This window comes from Chiloscyllium plagiosum, unplaced genomic scaffold (genome assembly GCF_037043375.1).
Source record: "Chiloscyllium plagiosum isolate Xiang-an unplaced genomic scaffold, Cpla_swu_hap1 HiC_scaffold_23, whole genome shotgun sequence".
NCBI lineage: Eukaryota > Metazoa > Chordata > Chondrichthyes > Orectolobiformes > Hemiscylliidae > Chiloscyllium > Chiloscyllium plagiosum.
The window spans coordinates 65,290,372-65,309,920 of record NW_028270161.1 but is presented as its reverse complement, the minus strand read 5'-3'; the positions used below and the strand labels follow the sequence as shown (position 1 = coordinate 65,309,920).

At 45.9% G+C, this 19,549-nt stretch overlaps 1 pseudogene; it reads right to left on the bottom strand.

Annotated features, from left to right (window-relative positions):
* Positions 1-7,884: 7,884 nt before the first annotated feature.
* On the bottom strand, positions 7,885-8,407 carry LOC148145919 (splicing factor 3B subunit 6 pseudogene; annotated as a pseudogene).
* Between the last annotated feature and the right edge of the window lie 11,142 nt (positions 8,408-19,549).

The following is a 19,549-nucleotide window of genomic DNA, read 5'->3' as shown; positions in this document are numbered from 1 at the left end:
GGCTCTATAAAGCTCTGGCCAGACCCCATTTGGAATATTATGTGCAGTTTTGGGCCCCATATCTCAGGAAGGACGTACTGGCCCTGGAGCATGTTCAGAGATGGTTCATGAGAACGGTCCCAGGAATGAAAAGGTTCACAAATGAGGAATGTTTGAGGACTCTGGGTTTACACTCAATGGAGTTTAGAAGGATGAGGTGGGATCTCATTAAAACATACAGAATACTGAATGATGTTGACAAAACAGATGATTTTGGCAAGATGTTTCCATTGGTAGGAGAGACTCGGACCCAAGGGCATAGCCTTAGAGTAAAGGGAAGACCCTTTTAGAATAGAGATCAGGAGAAATGTCTTCAGCCAGAGAGTGGGGAGTCTATGGAATTCACTCCACAGAATGCTATGATGGCCAGGTCATGGAGTATATTTAAGACTGAGATAGAAAGGTTCCTGAGTATCAAGGGGATCAAAGGTTACAGAGAGAAAGAGGGAGAATGGAGTCAAGAAACATATCTACCATGAGTGAATGGCAGAGCAGATTTGATGGGCTGAATGGCCTACTTTCTGGTCCTGTGTCTTATGTCTATGATCTTATTAGATTACTTACAGTGTGGAAACAGGCCCTTCGGCCCAACAAGTCCACACTGACCCTCTGAAGAGCAACCCACCCAGACCCACTCCCCTACATTTACCCCATTCACCTAACACTACGGGCAATTTAACAGGTGAAGGGGTCTCTAGCGCTGTGAGGCAAATCCCTAGAGTGAAATGATCAGCTCCACATCTGCTGAGTGGAAGATGATTAACCTGTCACTCTATCCAGTGCACGTCCTCAGGAATATTAAGTATTGTAGGGGTCTATCCACCACTCCATAATGGCCTGGTATGGAGCGGTACCATCCCAAACCTCTTTTCCAAGGACCACACTGGCTGAGGTGCTTCAAGTCCTGCCATTCAACCATAAAATGTAGGACAGAAGTAGGCCATTTAGCCCATCAAGTCTGCTTTAAGATTCAATGAGACCATGGCTGTTCTCATCTGTACTTTCCTACCTTTTCCCCGTAACCCCCAATTACTTTCCTGAGTAACACTCTCTCTGTCTCAGCCTTGAATATAACTAATTAGATTAGATTAGATGCCCTACAGTGTGGAAACAGGCCCTTTGGCCCAACAACTCCACACCAACCCTCCGAAGAGTAACCCACCCAGACCCATTTCCCTCTGACTAATGCACCTAACACAACGGGCGACTTAACATGGCCGCTCCACCCTAACCTGCACATCTTTGTGACTGTGGGAGGAAACTGGACGACCCGGAGGAAACCCATGCAGACACGGAGAGACTGTGCAAACTCCACACAGACAGTTGCCTGAGGCTGGAATCGAACCTGGGACCCTGGTGCTGTGAGGCAGCAGTGCTAACCACTGAGCCACCATGCTGCCCTGCCTCAACAGCCCTCTGTGATAAAAATCTTCAGATTCATTCCATTTTGAGAGAAAAAATTCCTCCCCATCTCTGCCTTAAATGGGTGACTTCTTATTCTGAGATGATACTCCCGGTCCTACACTCTCCCACACAAAGAAAAACAACCTCTCCACATCAACTCTGTCAAATCACTTAAGAATCTTGGATGTTCCAATAAGGTTGGAACATTCTTCTAGAGTCCACTGAGTACAGTTCCAGCCTATCCAACCTCTCCTCATAAGACAGTTCCTCCATTCCTGTGAACCTTCTCTGGACTGCCTCCAATGTCGGAATATCTTCCCTTAGACAAGGGCCTAACCCTGTTCAGAGTATCCCAGCTGTGGTCTGACTACTGCCTGTATAGTTTTAGCAAAACTTCCTCACTTTTATACTCCATTTCCTTTGAAATTAAAATCAATAATTGTGATTCACACACGAGACTCCCAAATCCCTCTGTGCTGCAGCTTTCTGCAGTCTTTCTCCATTTAAATAAGATTCAGCTCCTCTGTTCTTCCCACCAAAGTCCATAACCTTACCTTTTCCTACACTATATTCCATTTGTCAAATTTGTGCCCATTTGCCTAAGCTTTCTAAATCCCTCGGATAACTCCTTATGTCACCTTCACCCATTGCCTCCCCACCCATTTCTATCTCATCTGTAAACCTGGTGATTACTTTCCTCACACATTGTTAATATACCCAAAAGGTCCCCGATCTATGAACATCCACCTTACAAATGCTCGTAATAGAACATAGAACATTACAGTGCAGTACAGACCCTTCAGGGCTCGATGTTGCGTTGACCTGTGGAACCAATCTGAAACCCATCTCCATTATTCTATTCTCGTCCATATACCTGTGAAAGCAATCCCATACAAGGATGCAATTTAATGATCCAACATTTCCTGTCTTTACAACCAGCTGCCTTCCATTATCCTGCAAACAGGATGGACTGCCTTGTACAGGATATAACTGTGGGCTGAGCACTGCCCCCTGGGGCACTCCACTAGTTACAGGTTGCCATTTTGAAAATGCTCCCATTATCCCAATTCTCTGACTTCTATTAGTGTGATGTTTCCATGTATCTGCTGCCCTTTTCCTTCGAGATGGACACGGTCATGGTTTGAGAAGAAACCTTGAAGATCTACAGTACAGCCCACTCCCCAGCTATGTAACTGCCCCTTTTCTTGTTCCTCAGCCTCATTTGATAGGAGAAAGTGAGGTCTGCGGATGCTGGAGATCAGAGGCTAGATTAGAGTGGTGCTGGAAAAGCACAGCAGATCAGGCAGCATCCGAGGAGCAGGACAGTTGACATTTCGAGCATAAGCCCTTCATCAGGAATGTGGGGCCGCGGGGGGGGGGGAAAGGGAGCTGAGCAATAAATGGGAGGGGTTGGGGCTGGGGGAAGGTAGCTAGGCATATGAAAGATAGATGAAGGTTGGGGTGATGGTGATAGGTCAAGAGGAGGGTGGAGCAGATAGGTAGGCAGGAAGATGGACAGATGGGACAGTTCAAGAGGGTGGTGCCAAGTTGGAGGGTTGGGAATAGGACAAGGTGGGAGGAGGGGAGATGTGGAAACTGGCAAAATCCACATTGATCCTATGTGGTTGGAGGGTCCCAAGGCAGAAGATAATATGTTCTTTCTCCAGGCTAAGATTTGGCAACAGAGGAGGCCCAGGACCTGCATGTCCTTGGCGGAGTGGGAGAGGGAGCTGAAGTGTTCGGCCATGGGGCGGTGGGGTTGGTTGGTGTGGGTGTCTCAGAGATGCTCTCTGAAACTTTCCGCAAGTTGGCATCCTGTCTCCCCAATGTAGAGGAGATCACATTGAGAATAACGGATATAGTAGATGACATTTGTAGAAGTACAGGTAAATTTCTGATGGATGTGGAAGGGTCCTTTGGGGCCTTGGATGGAAGTAAGGGGGAAGTATGGGCACAGGTTTTGCAATTCCTGCGGTGGCAGGGGAGGGGGTGTGAGGGCTAGTGGGTGACACTGGCCTAACAAGGGAGTCACAGTGGGAATGGTCTCTGCGGAACACAGATAAGGGTGGGGAGTGAAATATATCTCTGGTGGTGGGGTCCATTTGTAGGTGGCTGAAATGGCAGAGGATGATGCGATGTATACGGAGGTTGGTAGGGTGGAAGGTGAGGACTGGGGGAGTTCTGTCCTTGTTGTGGGGTTCAAGGGCAGAGGTGCAGGAAGTGGAGGAGATGTGCTGGAGGGGACATCAACCACGTGGGAGGGGAAATTATGGCCCTTGTAATAGGAGGCCATCTGGGATGGTCTGGAGTGGAATTGGTCCTCCTGAGAGCAGATGTGGCAGAGGCAGAGGAATTGGGAGTAAGGGATAATGATTTGACAGGAGGCAGGGTGGGAGGAGGTGTAGTCCAGGTACCTCGAAACGTCAACTCTCCTGCTCCTCGGATGCTGCCTGACCGGATATGCTTTTCCAGCACCATACCTTTTGACTGTGGCCTCATTTGTTGACCATTTCAGCACATCATCCCTCCTCACAGCTGCCTTAGTCTCCTCCAAACTCCCACCTCTGTTATTCCACCCCACCCATTCCATCTGAAAACCCTGAAAGCAAGAACACTGAGCTCCCTCTCTCAGTCACATTCCTAGCATCAGGGCAATATTGATGAGAAGTGCCCTCAGTTTGGTTGCTTTATTTGATGAACTCTGGACTGTGAAGTCAGAAACCCATGCCCCAGCAAACACGTAGTCTGTTGCCTAATTTATTTCCTCTCCTTTTCCAGACTCATTCACTAACTTGCTGCCTTCATTTCTGTTTCAGATTTCACCTGAACTGAACTGAACCCTGGGTTGCCAAACCCCTGCCTCTCACTATCTGTGAACTGCCTCCAGAGCCAGTCCAGTTAAACCCCGACAGCAGGTCAGGAGCAGGAAGGTAATAAAGGTCACCCTCAGTGATATCCTCACTCACCTGGAGGCAGCCAAGACGATGTTGGAGAGTCACTGGATTGGATGATGGTGTACTCAGATCTTGCAGCCTCTGCTCAGTGGTCTTCAAGACAACAGTGAGATCAGTCAGAGCTATCTCAAACTGCTGGGCCTGGCAAAGTTTGGCCTGAAGCCTGGACTCCTGCTCCTGAGAGTGAAACTGTAACTCAGTCCAGAGCCGCACCAAATGGTCAAGCTTCTCCTGAATGTCTGCTCAAGAAAAGAATTTTACACAACAGTCAGCATTTGAAAAATTTTCAATCACAAATCGCCAAATAGTTTCCAGGCATGGATTGGCCACTTATGGGGTAGAGTGAGACAGTTGGGAATTACAGAATCGATAAGACCATAAGAAACAGGAGGAGGCCATTCAGCCCCTCGAGGCTGGTCTGACATTCCTCGTGTCCACTTTCCTGTCCTTTGTGGCCGAATTGGCCTCCAGAAGTAATGAACTTATGATGGACAATAATACACTTATCGTGGAATAACAAAAGATGGACAATGATTAAAGCATGCTGGGAAATAAACCCCAGCCTTGACTAAAGTGTCAATCCACCTGCCGCAGTATGCAGACAGGCTGCAGCTGCTCACAGACAGTTTGCAAATAAATCCAAAAGCTGCAGACCCTGCAACACCCATCTGGAGTTGGACTTGAACAGGACAATGGAATATCACCCTCAGGACAATCAGGAGCAGCAAGTCATTTGCTAGACACAGAGCGGCCTGGCACCCTTATTTGGAGGTGGCTACATGCACCCAGCACCTACCATAATGGACACCCAAAGGCCACCCTGCTATCAATGTACCAACACCTGGTTGGGTCTGATTGATCAGGGTAATCGAACCTGATCAATCCAATGGCAGATCCTCAAGACCCTCTCAAAATCACACGAAGACTCAGAAGGATAAGATTCACCACAAAACCCCACTCAGGGCAGTGACTCGAGAAGAGAAGACACCCCATGACACATCCTCACAGTGACCCCACTGATGGAAATGATACACTTCTGTCAGTGTCACCAACCGCAGCTTCCACATCCAAGGGAATCCGGACTACTTTAAGTGGCCCATGAGGAGACTTGTCTGACAGGTTGTAAATCACTCGCTACTCAGTGACAACATGAACATTTCATAGATTCCCAAGAACTCCCTGACAGACAGGCAAACTGAACATTCCCGACTCGCTATAACGCAGACCCCTAATGACATCCCCACACCATGGATATGAGACAATGCAAAAAGATTAGTATTGACTGAGCATACTCACTCAGACTGCCAGACAGCAGTTCCTGATATACCCAATAGAGGGGGCAAAATTAAACAGGTTATAGTCCAACAGGTTTATTTGGAAGCACTGAATTAGTGGTGCTGGAAGAGCACAGCAGTTCAGGCAGTATCCGAGGAGCAGATGCTGCCTGAATTGCTGTGCTCTTCCAGCACCACTAATCCAGAATCTAGTTTCCAGCATCTGCAGTCATTGTTTTTACCTTATTTGGAAGCACTAGCTTTCAAAGCGCTGTGTCTTTATCAGGTAGCTGTGGAGTAGGATCATAGGACACAGAATAGTAACCCAACAGGGAAACTGAGAGAATTATGATGACAGTGTAGCTCAGACTCCCAGATGGTAATTCCCAATATCTCCAACAGGGGGCATGGCACAGCACAAACATGGGAACCGAGAGAATGATGGACGAAACAACTAACTCAAACACCGAGGCGGCAATTCCACATTTCTCCAATAGGGGGGACTGACAACACACCAACAAGAGTACAGGGAGGATTTAATACAGACACCCCAGAGAGAAAGGATTCAGACCCTCTGTTTGGTGCCTGTTTGACAAATTAGATTAGATTACATTACAGTGTGGAAACAGGCCCTTCGGCCCAACAAGTCCACACCAACCCGCCGAAGCGCAACCCACCCATATCCCTAACCTAACACTATGGGCAATTTAGCATGGCCAATTCACCTGACCTGCACATCTTTGGACTGTGGGAGGAAACCGGAGCACCCGGAGGAAACCCACGCAGACACGGGGAGAACGTGCAAACTCCACACAGTCAGTCGCCTGAGGCGCTGATTCAGTGATCCAAGTGATGAAACAGCTCCTGACAGCCAGGCAAGGCAAGGTGTAACTGTTTCTGATATATCAAAACTCACATGCATCTTACACCTCTTCCAAATCTATTTCTGGATAGGATTTATCCAAGCTATTTTCTCCACAATGGATATAGTCTCCAAATCAGATTCCCTACCTCCCCTTTGCTTTCACCCTCATTTCTATTACCCACGCTTAAAGTGGTCTCTGTCCGACAGGTCAGCTCCATTTTCACTTTTATTTAAAATGATTGATCTCTTTTTTTTTAACTGGTTACTATTTAATGACAAGAACATTTACATTTAATGTTTGGAGGTGCTGGTTTGAGGGAGGATAACAAGACAGAGAAGGTCAGAATACTGAACAATAGGTGGACTTCTTCATTTCACGTCCCAAACCAGGCCACAACCCAGTGTTCTAGCTACCTAATTCACTGGTATCAACAGGCTTACACTAGAACATTAGCTTCACACTTCGCAACAGAAATACATCAATAATGACCAACATAAAACCATTTTACAGTTTATTGTACACAAACAATCATTTTGAATACAAAAGAGTGCACATTTGACAAATAATATCTGGATCACCATGGTAACTGGTGTGTAGTCCCAGTAAAAGTATTTGCAAATATAAACATCACCATTTGTATGCAAACTTAATTATCGGAACTGACAGCCAGACTACTGCGACCCCTAGGACTCATAACAGCACACAAACCAACAGCCACGCTCAGACAACAACTCACCAGAACGAAGGACCCGATACCCAACATGAGCAAAACTAATGTAGTGTACAAAATACCATGCAAGGACAGCACTAATCACTATATAGGACAAACAGGAAGACAGCTAACAATCCGCATACATGAACATCAACTAGCCACGAAACAACACGACCAGCTATCCTTAGTAGCCACACACGCAGACAACAAGCAACATGAATTCGACTGGGACAACACTACCATTATAGGGCAAGCCAGACAGAGAACAGCCAGGGAATTCCTAGAGGCATGGCATTCATCCACAAACTCCATCAACAAACACATCGACCTGGACCCAATATACCAACCACTACAGCGGACAGCTGAAACTGACAACTGGAAGCGGCAGGGACAGACCACTATAAACACCGGAGGAAACATCAAAGAAGCGCTTTGCAGGAGGCTCCCAAGCACTGATGATGTCGCCTAGCCAGGGGACGAAACGTTTGCAACAAAAACTTCCAGCTCGGCGAACAGAACCACAGCAACGAGCACCCGAGCTACAAATCTTCGCACAAACTTTAAACTTAATTATGTTATGTTTCAAATTAAGAAAATATTACATAAAGTCAAAATAAACAGAAGTAATGTTTAAAACAACCACCGATTATTCAAAGTAAATGGTAATCTTAAACTACAAAATAACTTGGTGAGCTTTATCCAAATTGCTAAGTTTATGACATCTTCAAAAGTCCTTTCAATAGTATTTACAATGCAAAAGTTAAAAAAACAGAACCCAATGGTTCATTTTGTTTCAGTGTTGATTCCATACTTCTCCTTGAGAATTTTAAGTTGCTCTTCCTTTTTCTTTGTATCAATTTTTTGGAAAGCCCTGTTTGCATTGTAGTACAAAACCACAAGGTATCTGTTGCAAACATTGAACCCAGATAAGTGGTCACAAGCATTCTTGGCATCAAAAATATCTTCGTACACTACGTATGCAGTTCCTCTCGTCTCAGGTGTATTTCCTACTCTGATTTGTCGGATTGGTCCATATTTCCCAAATATATCTTACATTTCTTCTGCTGTTATTTTGTATGGCAAATTTCTTACATACAAGATACGATTTACTTCTGGAGGCAAACGAATGTACGCCCTTTTCGCCACTTGCATTGCCATCGCGTCTGTACCAACAAGAGGCCCAACACGATCTCTTGCAGTCCTCTGCATAATCACTCGTCTCTGTAACACTGGTCTTCATGACCACTGTATCTCAGGTTCTTTTTCCTAACCACATCATGGTCAGGGCGTTTAAACACTCCTAACCCCTACCGTGGGAATGAGAGGTTGGAGCATAACAGGCCTCTGAACCTGACCTCACTTGCCACCAGGGATTCATATAATCATGTTTTATTATTGTTTAAAAAAGGTGGGGGAGGGTTTAGGGTATATACATCTCATTGTGTCAAAACTGTCCAGTTATCAAACAAAGATAACAACAGGAACAACCTCAATCTCTCTCCAGGATAACCATGTCACTGCAGGTCTGCAGGAAAGAGATATTTCATCAGGATCACCATCATTGGGAACAACATCCACAAAACATCAAGCAAATCAGGATGCAAAGAACCAAGATCAAAGAAAATTACAGGAACAGGCCCTTCGGCCCTCCAAGTCTGCGCCGATCCAGATCCTCTATCTAAACCTGTCACCTATTTTCTAAGGATCTGTATCCCTCTGCTCTCTGCCCATTCATGTATCTGTCTAGATACATCTTAAATGACACTATTATTCCCACCCCTACCACCTCCACTGACAATGCATTCCAGGCCCCCACCATCCTCTGCATAAAGAACTTTCCACATATATCTCCCCTAAACTTTTCCCCTCTCACCTTGGACTCATGACACGTAGTAATTATGTCCCCTATTCTGGGAAAAAGCTTCTTGCTATCCACCCTGTCTGTACCTCTCATGATTTTGTAGGCCTCAATCAGGTCCCCCCTCAACCTCCGTCTTTCTAATGAAAATAATCCTAATCTACTCAACCTCTCCTCATAGCTGGTGCCCTCCATACCAGGCAACATCCTGGTGAACCTCCTCTGCACCCTCTCCAAAGCACCGACATCCTTTTATTAATGGGGCAACCAGAACTGTACGCAGTATTCCAAATGTGGCCAAACCAAAGTCTTATGCAATTGTAACATGACCTGCCAGCTCTTGTTCTCAATACCCCGTCTGATGAAGGAAAGCATGCCGTATGCCTTCTTGATCACTCTACTGACCTGCATTGCCATCTTCAGGGTATAATGAACCTGAACACCCAGATCTCTCTGTACATCAATTTTCCTCAGGACATTTCCATTTACTGTATAGTTTGCTCTTGAATTGATCTTCCAAAACACATCATCTCGCATTTGCCGAGATTGAACCCCAGCTGCTATTTCTCTGTCCAACTCTGCAATCTATCTATATTCTGCTGTATTCTCTGACAGTCCCCTTCACTATCTGCTACTCCACCAACCTTAGTGTCATTTGCAAACTTGCTAATCAGACCACTTATCGCCTCCTCCAAATCATTTATGTAAATGACAAATAACAGTATTCCCAGCACGGATCCCTGTGGGACACCACTGGTCACAGGTCTCCATTTTGTGAAACTCCCGTCCACTCCTACTCTCTGTCTCCTGCTGTCCAGCCAGTTCTCTATCCATCTCGCTGGAACACCCTGGACACCATACGACTTTACCTTCTCCATCAACCTATCATGGGGAACCTTATTAAACACCTTACTGAAGTACATGTATATGACATCTATAACCCCTCCCTCATCAATCAACTCTGTCACTTCCTTGAAGAATTCTATTAAGTTGGTAAGACATCACCTTCCCTGCACATAACCATGTTGTCTATCACTGAGAAGCCCATTTTCTCCCAAATGGGAATAGATTCTATCCCTCAGTATTTTCTCCAGCAGCTTCCCTACCACTGACTTCAGGCTCACCGGTCTGTAATTACCTGGATTATCCCTGCTACCCTGCTTAAACAAGGGACAACATTAACAATTCTCCAGTCCCCTGGGACCTCCCCCATGTTCAAGGATGCTGCAAAGATATTTGTTAAGGCCCCATGTATTTCCTCTCTCGCTTCCCTTAGTAACCTGGGATAGATCCCATCCGGAACTGGGGACTTGTCCACCTTAATGCCTTTTAGAATACCCAACACTTCCTCCCCCTTTATGCTGATTTGACTGAGAGTAATCAAACATCTATCTCTGACCTCAGCATCAGTCATGTCCCTCTCCTCAGTGAATACCGATACAAAGTACTCATTAAGAATCTCACCCATTTTCTCTGATTCCACATATAACTTTCTTCCTTTGTCCTTGAGCAGGCCAATCCTTTCCCTAGTTACTCTCTTGCTCCTTATATACAAACAAAAGGCTTTGGGATTCTCCTTAACCCTGCCAGACAATGACCATCGCCAATCAGAGACATTCAAAACACCGCCTTTGACATTCAACGGTATTACCATCACTGTCAACATCCTGGGGGTTACCAGTGACCAGACACTCATTTGGACTCACCACATAAACACAATTGCTACAAGAGCAGGTCAGAGGCTGGGAATACTGCAGTGAGTAACTCACCTCCTGACTCCCCAAAGCCTGTCCACCATCTACAAGGGACAAGTCAGGAGTGTGATGGAATACTCCCCACTTGCCTGGATGGGGGGCAGCTCCAACAACACAAGAAGCTTGACACCATCCAGGACAAAACAACCCGCTTGACAGGCACCATATCGACAAACACCCACTCCCCCCACCACTGATGCTCAGTAGCAGCAGTGTGTACCACCTACAAGATGCACTGCAGAAAATCACTAAAGATCCTTAGACAACACTTTCCAAACCCACGACCAAATTTGGCTACAGTACATTCACTTCCTCCTCCAAGTCTTTAACATAAACTGTAAACAGTTGCAGTCCCAACACTGATCCCATGGAACCGCACTGGTCACAGCTCACCAACCTGAAAAGGAACCCGACATCCCACTTGCTGTTTCCTGGCAATTTGCCAATTCCTTATCCATGCCACTATACTACCTCCACACCATGGGCTCTTATTATATGACTTATCCATTGTAACACATCTACTGGTTCCCTCTATCCACTCTGGTTGAGACTTCCTCAAATATTCTAATAAATTAGTCAGATACAATTTCCCTTTCATGAAGTCCTGCTGACTCTGCATGATTAAATTATGATTTTCCGAATGTCCTGCTATTACTTACGTCATAATTGATTCCAATTCTTTTCCAACAATAGATATTTGGCCAGTTGGCCAATAGTTACCCGTATTAAATTACCCCATAGTGTTCAGGGATGTGCAGGTTAGGTTGGTTCACCATGGGTATGCAGGGGTAGAGCTGGTGGGTCTGGATGGAATACTCTTTGGAGGGTCAGTGTGGACATGATGGGCTGAAAGGCCTGTTTCCAAACTGTAGGGATTCTATCTGTCCAGGTGCATCGTGAATGCTGCTATTGTGTGTCTGCTTCCACCACCTCCTCAGGCAGTAGGTTCCAGGCACTCACTGCCCTCTGTGTGTGAAAAACCTGCCTCACACATCTCTTTGAAACAGCATCCTCCCCCCCGCCCCACCCCACACACACATCTTGAACCTGTGTCCCCTAGTAATTGAACCCTCCACCCTGGGGAAAACGCCTCATACTTTCCACTCTATCCATGCCTTTCACAATCTTATAAACTTCTGTCAGGTCGCCCCACAACCTCCTGCGTTCCAGTGAAAACAAACTCAGTGTATCCAACCTTTCTCCTGAGCTAAAATCCCCCAGACCAGGCAACATCCTGGTAAACCTTTTCTGTACCCTCACCAAAGTATCCACATCCTTCTGGTAGTGTGGTGACCAGAACTGTACACCGTATTCCAAGTGTGGCCTAACTGAAGCTGTGTAAAGCAACAGTGTAGCTTGTCTATCCTTTTACTCAGTGCCCCTTCCAATGAAGGCAAGCGTGCCATAGCCCTTTCTTACTCCCTTATCTACCTGTGCTACCACCTTCAGTGATCTGTGGGCCTGCACACCATGATCCCTCTGCATGTCGATACTCCTAAGAGTTCTGCCATTCACTGTATAATTTCTACCAGTACTTGACTTACCAAAATATACCACCTAATCCTGCACCTATTTTCTATGTTTCTGTGTGCCTGTCCATTCGGCCTCTCTCTCTCTCTTTCGGTCTCCCACCTCTCTCTGTCCTGATGATGCCCTCCTGCAAATTGCTGAACTCAGACCCTTTTGCTCCTCTGGACTTTAGGTCCTATTGTGTTCTCTGTCCTTACCCTCTGTCATGTTTTCAGCCACTTCCCCTATGTTGTCCTCCTCAGACCCTCCTTCAGCACCCTATCCCCTTCCATCCTCGTCCTCCCTTTGCTCCTCAGTGACAGAGGGTTTGTGTTGTTAACTTGCCTCTGTTCCTGGCATCAGTTGATGGGCACTGGTTGTTTGCCAGCAGCTCCTTCCTCTGGGCAGTGACATTATCCAGAGCTCTCCACAAACTGCCCAGCTTCTCAAAGATCAGTCGGTTTTCCTCGGTCTGTTCTTGGATTCTCTCAGAGACACTGGGTATTCCTGGTGGATTCCACACTCGGTCCTGGATCTTCTGCAGCGAATCAGAAAGTACAGCCACCTGCTCCAAGAACTGGAAAAACAATCAATCAATCAGGGTTACTGTAGGCAACAGAGAAATGTCAGGAACAGAGAGTTCACAACTGATCCCTCCCAAGGGAAGATTCCTCAAGGAGGTCAATCCCTTATGAGGATTGATTCCTCAAAGAGGTTGATCCCTTGAGATTTTATTCTATCAAGGAAGTGGATCCCTCAGGAGGATTATCCTGAGGGAGGTGGATCCTTCCAAGAGGTAGATCCATTGAGGAGGTAGATTTCTCAGGAGGTGGATCCCTCAGGAGGATGCTCCCTCACTCTCCTCCCAGCCCCAGAACCAGCTCATCCCAGGCCCTGAGGATGGACCGAGGAGTCGCTCTTCTTATTGGGAGATGGTTTGATATAGGATTCTGGGTAATCCAAGATGGAGGATGGGAAAAATTTCTGGCTGTAAGAGCTGCTCGTTTTTTTGAGGTATTTTAGGTGCTGGAGGTGATTTTCTCGAATTCCAGGAGCAGCAATTCCTGTTTTATAAGCTGTTGCATTGTTTTGGAACTTTGGGAAAAAAAGTCAAAACAGCAGTTTAAAAGGGAGAAGAACAGACAAAGGAAGCACATGGTGAGGACAGTGCAGGAGAGAGAGAGAGAGAAAGAGAGAGAGAAAAAAGAGAAAAAAGAGAGAAAAAGAAAAAGAAAAAGAAAACCTGCACAGTTACTGCCTTTGCTGTTTGAATTCGTGTATCGCTGGACATAGGAGTGCATCTGGGAAAATTAACGAACAGTGAGTTTCACAACTAATCTTGGAGGAACTGTTGGGCGAAGTTCACAGCACAGCATCAGATAAGTTAATTGTTGTTTTAAGTCTGTCCGAGAGAAAGGCTGCAGTAGTGAGTACAGTGGATTCTTTCTTGATTATATGTTTTTGGAGATAAGTCTCTTGATTAAACTTAAAATATAAGCCATAGCTATTAATTTAACCTGGGGCAGTGTTTGCAGAGGAATAAGACGGTGTTATTTTCTGGGTCTGTAGATTGTGAAGGAGCAAAAATGGCCTTTGCAGTGATATGTACTTCTTGTCAGATGTGGGAGTTTAAAGAGAGTTTAAGGGTTACTGCGGATTATATCTGCCATAAATGCTGTTGGATGCGAATCTTATCAGATCGAGTGGATCAGTTGGAGAGGCTGATAGAAGCGATGAGGAATTTGCAACAGCAACAGTATATGATGGATGGCAGTTATAGGAAGGGGGGAAAGTCTCAGATACAGTCACATAGATGGGTTAACTCCAGGAAGGGTAAGAGAGGTAGGCAGCTAGTGCAGGAGTCTTTTGTGGATATACCCATTTCAAACAAGTATGCTGTTTTGGTAAATGTAGGGGTTGATGGATTCTCAGGGGAACGTAGCACCAACAGCCAAGTTTCTGGTATTGAGACTGGCTGTAATGCAATGAGGGGTACGTCGGCTTCCAAGAGATCAATTGCGTTAGGGGATTCTGTAGTCAGAGGTACAGACAGACGTTTCTGTGGCCAGTAGAGAAAAAGCAGAATGGTGTGTTGTTTCCCTGGTGTCAGGATCAAGGATGTCTCAGAGAGGGTGCAGAATGTTCTCACGGGGGAGAGGGGCCAGCAGGAGGTCATTGTCAACATTGGAATCAAAGACATAGGAAGGGAAAAGGTTGAGACTCTGAAGGGAGATTACAGAGAGTTAGGCAGGAATTTAAAAAGGAGGTCCTCAAGGGTAGTAATATCCGGATTACTCCCAGTGCTACGAGCTAGTGAGGGCAGGAATAGGAGGATAGAGCAGATCACTGCATGGCTGAGGAGCTGGTGTATGGGAGAAGGATTCACATTTTTGGATCATTGGAATCTCTTTTGGGGTAGAAGTGACCTGTACAAGAAGGACAGATTGCACCTAAATTGGAAGGGGATTAATATACTAGCAGGGAAATTTGCTAGAACTGCTTGGGAGGATTTAAACTAGTAAGGTGGGGGGGGGGGGGGGTGGGACCCAGGGAGATAGTGAGGAAAGAGATCAATCTGAGACTGGTACAGCTGAGAACAGAAATGAGTCAAACAGTCAGGGCAGGCAGGGACAAGGTAGGACTAATAAATTAGACTGCATTTATTTCAATGCAAGGGGCCTAACAGGGAAGGCAGATGAACTCAGGGCATGGTTAGGAACATGGGACTGGGGATATCATAGCAATTATAGAAACATGGCTCTGGGATGGGCAGGACTGGCAGCTTAATGTTCCAGGATACAAATGCTACAGGAAGGATAGAAAGGAGGCAATAGAGGAGGGGGAGTGGCATTTTTGATAAGGGATAGCATTACAGCTGTGCTGAGGGAGGATATTCCCGGAAATACATCCAGGGAAGTTACTTGGGTGGAGCTAAGAAATAAGAAAGGGATGATCACCTTATTGGGATTGTGTTATAGACCCCCCCAATAGTTAGAGGGAAATTGAGAAATAAGCTTGTAAGGAGATCACAGCTATCTGTAAGAATAATAGGGTAGTTATGGTAGGGGATTTTAACTTTCCAAACATAGACTGGGACTGCCATAATGTTAAAGGTTTGGATGGAGAGGAATTTGTTAAGTGTGTACAAGACAATTTTCTGATTCAGTATGTGGATGTACCTACTAGAGAAGGTGTAAAACTTGACCTACTCTTGGGAAATAAGGCAGGGCAGGAGACTGAGGTGTCAGTGGGGGAGCACTTTGGGGCCAGTGACCATAATTCTATTCGTTTTAAATAGTGATACAAAGGATAGACCAGATCTAAAAGTTGAAATTCTAAATTGGAGGAAGGCTAATTTTGACGGTATTAGGCAAGAACTTTCGAAAGCTGCTTGGGGGCAGATGTTTGCAGGTAAAGGGATGGCTGGAAAATGGGAAGCCTTCAGAAATGAGATAACAAGAATCCAGAGAAAGTATATTCCTGTCAGGGTGAAAGGGAAGGCTGGTAGGTATAGGGAATGCTGGATGACTAAAGAAATTGAGGGTTTGGTTAAGAAAAAGAAGGAAGCGTATGTCAGGATAGGTCGAGTGAATCCTTAAAAGATATAAAGGAAGTGGGAGTATACTTAAGAGGGAAATCAGGAGGGCAAAAAGGGGACATGAGATAGCTTTGGCAAATAAGGAGAATCCAAAGAGTTTTTACAAATATATTAAGGAGAAAAGCGTAACTAGGGAGAGAATAGGGTCCCTCAAAGATCAGCAAGGCAGCCTTTGTGTGGAGCCACAGAAAATGGGGAGATACTAAATGAATATTTTGCATCAGTATTTACTGTGGAAAAGGATATGGAAGATATAGACTGTCGGGAAATAGATGGTGACATCTTGCAAAATGTCCATATTACAGAGGAGGAAGTGCTGGATGTCTTGAAATGCATAAAAGTGAATAAATCCCCAGGACCTGATCAGGTGTACCCGAGAACTCTGCGGGAAGCTAGAGAAGTGATTGCTGGGCCTCTTGCTGAGACATTTGTATCATCGATAGTCACAGGTGAGGTGCCGGAAGACTGGAGTTTGGCAAACGTGGTGCCACTGTTTAAGAAGGGTGGTAAAGACAAGCCAAGGAACTACAGACTGGTGAGTCTGACCTCGGTGGTGGGCAAGTTGTTGGAGGGAATCCTGAGGGACAGGATGTACATGTATTTGGAAAGGCAAGGACTGATTAGGGATAATCAACATGGCTTTGTGCGTGGGAAAGCATGTCTCACAAACTTGATTGAGTTTTTTGAAGAAGTAACAAAGAGGATTGATGAGGGCAGAGCAGTAGATGTGATCTATATGGACTTCAGTAAGGCGGTCGACAAGGTTCCCCATGGGAGACTGATTAGCAAGGTTAGATCTCACGCAATACAGGGAAAACTAGGCATTTGGATACAGAACTGGCTCAAAGGTAGAAGACAGAGGATGGTGATGGAGGGTTGTTTTTCAGACTGGAGGCCTGTGACCAGTGGAGTGCCACAAGGATCGGTGCTGGGCCCTCTACTTTTTGTCATTTACAGAAATAATTTGGATGCAAGCATAAGAGGTACAGTTAGTACGTTTGCAGATGACACCAAAATTGGAGGTTAGTGGACAGCGAAGAAGGTTACCTCAGATTACAACAGGATCTGGACCAGATGGGCCAATGGACTGAGAAGTGCCAGATGGAGTTTAATTCAGATAAATGCGAGGTGCTGCATTTTGGGAAAGCAAATCTTAGCAGGATTTATACACTTAATGGTAAGATCCCAGGGAGTGTTGCTGAACAAAGAGACCTTGGAGTGCAGGTTCATAGCTCCTTGAAAGTGGAGTCGCAGGTAGATAGGATAGTGAAAAAGGCATTTGGTATGCTTTCCTTTATTGGTCAGAGTATTGAGTACAGGAGTTGGGAGGTCATGTTGCGGCTGTACAGGACAGTGGTTAGGCCACTGTTGGAATATTGCGTATAATTCTGTTCTCCTTCCTATCGGAAAGATGTTGTGAAACTTGAAAGGGTTCAGAAAAGATTTACAAGGATGCTGCCAGGGTTGTAGGATCTGAGCTACAGGGAGAGACTGAACAGGCTGGGGCTGTTTTCCCTGGAATATCAGGGCTGAGAGGTGATCTTATAGAGGTTTACAAAATTATGAGGGGCATGGATAGGATAAATAGACAAAGTCTTTTCCCTGGGGTCGGGGAGTCCAGAACTAGAGGGCATAGGCTTAGGGTGAGAGGGGAAAGATATAAAAGAGACCTAAGGGGTAACGTTTTCACACAGAGGGTGGTACGTGTATGGAATGAGCTGCTAGAGGAAGTGGTGGAGGCTGGTACAATTGCAACATTTAAGAGGCATTTGGATGGGTATATGAATAGGAAGGGTTTGGAGGGATATGGGCCGTGTGCTGGCAGGTGGGACTAGATTGGGTTGGGATATCTGGTCAGCATGGACGAGTTGGACCGAAGGATCTGTTTACATGCTGTACATCTCTATGACTCTACGACTCTATACGGAGATACCTGCAGTTACTGGCGGAAGGTTTTTTTTTAGATTAGATTAGATTACTTACAGTGTGGAAACAGGCCCTTCGGCCCAACAAGTCCACACCGACCCGCCGAAGCGTAACCCACCCATACCCCTACATTTACCCCTTTACCTAACACTACGGGCAATTTAGCATGGCCAATTCACCTGACCCTGCACATCTTTGGACTGTGGGAGGAAACCGGAGCACCCGGAGGAAACCCACGCAGACACGGGGAGAACGTGCAAACTCCACACAGTCAGTCGCCTGAGGCGGGAATTGAACCCGGGTCTCTGGCGCTGCGAGGCAGCAGTGCTAACCACTGTGCCACCGTGCCGCCCACTGAAGGTCTTCTCCAGTGAGATCACTACCTCTTGCAGTTGGTGCTGTAGAAGGTGATAATCCTCCTGGAGCCTGATTGCTGTCTTACTGAAATACAGGCCATCAGCAGCATTGAGTAGGACCAACTGGGAACTGACAGAGATCAGCTCAGCGCACGCGGGCTCCAGTTCCTCCAGAGACCCTTGGAGTTGCTGCATAAAGGGGCAGAACCATCAGAGACTGTGATGTGGAGGAGCTAGTGTTGGACTGGGGCGGACAAAGTTACAAATCACACAACGTCAGGTTAGAGTCCAACAGGTTTATTTGGAAGCACTAGCTTTCAGAGCGCTGCTCCTTCATCAGATAACGAGTGGGGCAGGGTCATAAGACACAGAATTTATAGCAAAAGATCACAGTGTCACGCAATTAAAATGATATATTGAACAAACCTAGCTTGCTGTTAAGTCTTTCATCTTTTAAAATGTATTGCAGGTTTCAGTTCATTACTATGTAGATTAGATTCCCTATAGTGTAGAAACAGGCCCTTCGGCCCAACCAGTCCACACCGATCCTCCGAAGAGTAATCCACCCAGACCCATTGCCCTCTAACTAACGTAGCTAACACTATGGGCAATTTAGCATGACCAATTCACCTGACCTGCACATCTTTGGACTGTGGGAGGAAACTGGAGCATCCAGAGGAAACCCACGCAGACACGGGGAGAATGTGCAAACTCCACACAGTTGCCCGAAGCTGGAATTGAACCTGGGACCCTGGTGCTGTGACACAGCAGTGCTAACCACTGAGGCACCGTGCCACCACTTTTAAGTCTTATTCCCGAGATAACAAAGTTTCATTTAAAAAAGTGACATCTTAGCTCAGAAAATGTATTAAAGGTGTGAGGTTAGAGTCTGTCTGTATCCCAATCTTGAGTCAGACTGGTTCCATTTCCAAAGTAGGAATTTATAAAATGTTATATAGATTGACTGCCTGCAGACTGTGTGCTTTTTGAGCAAAAATACAATGTGTCTGCAAATGCAAATTCATCCCACACTCACTGCTATACACACTCTCACTCACTCACTGCTGTACACACTCACTGCTGTACACACCCACTGCTATACACACTCTCACTCACTCATTGCTATACACACCCACTGCAATAAACACTCTCACTCACTCATTGCTATACACACTCACTGCTATACACACCCACTACTATTGACACTGTCACCCACTCATTGCTGTACACACTCACTGCTGTACACACTCACTGCTATACACACTCTCACTCACTCATTCCTGTACATACTCACTGCTG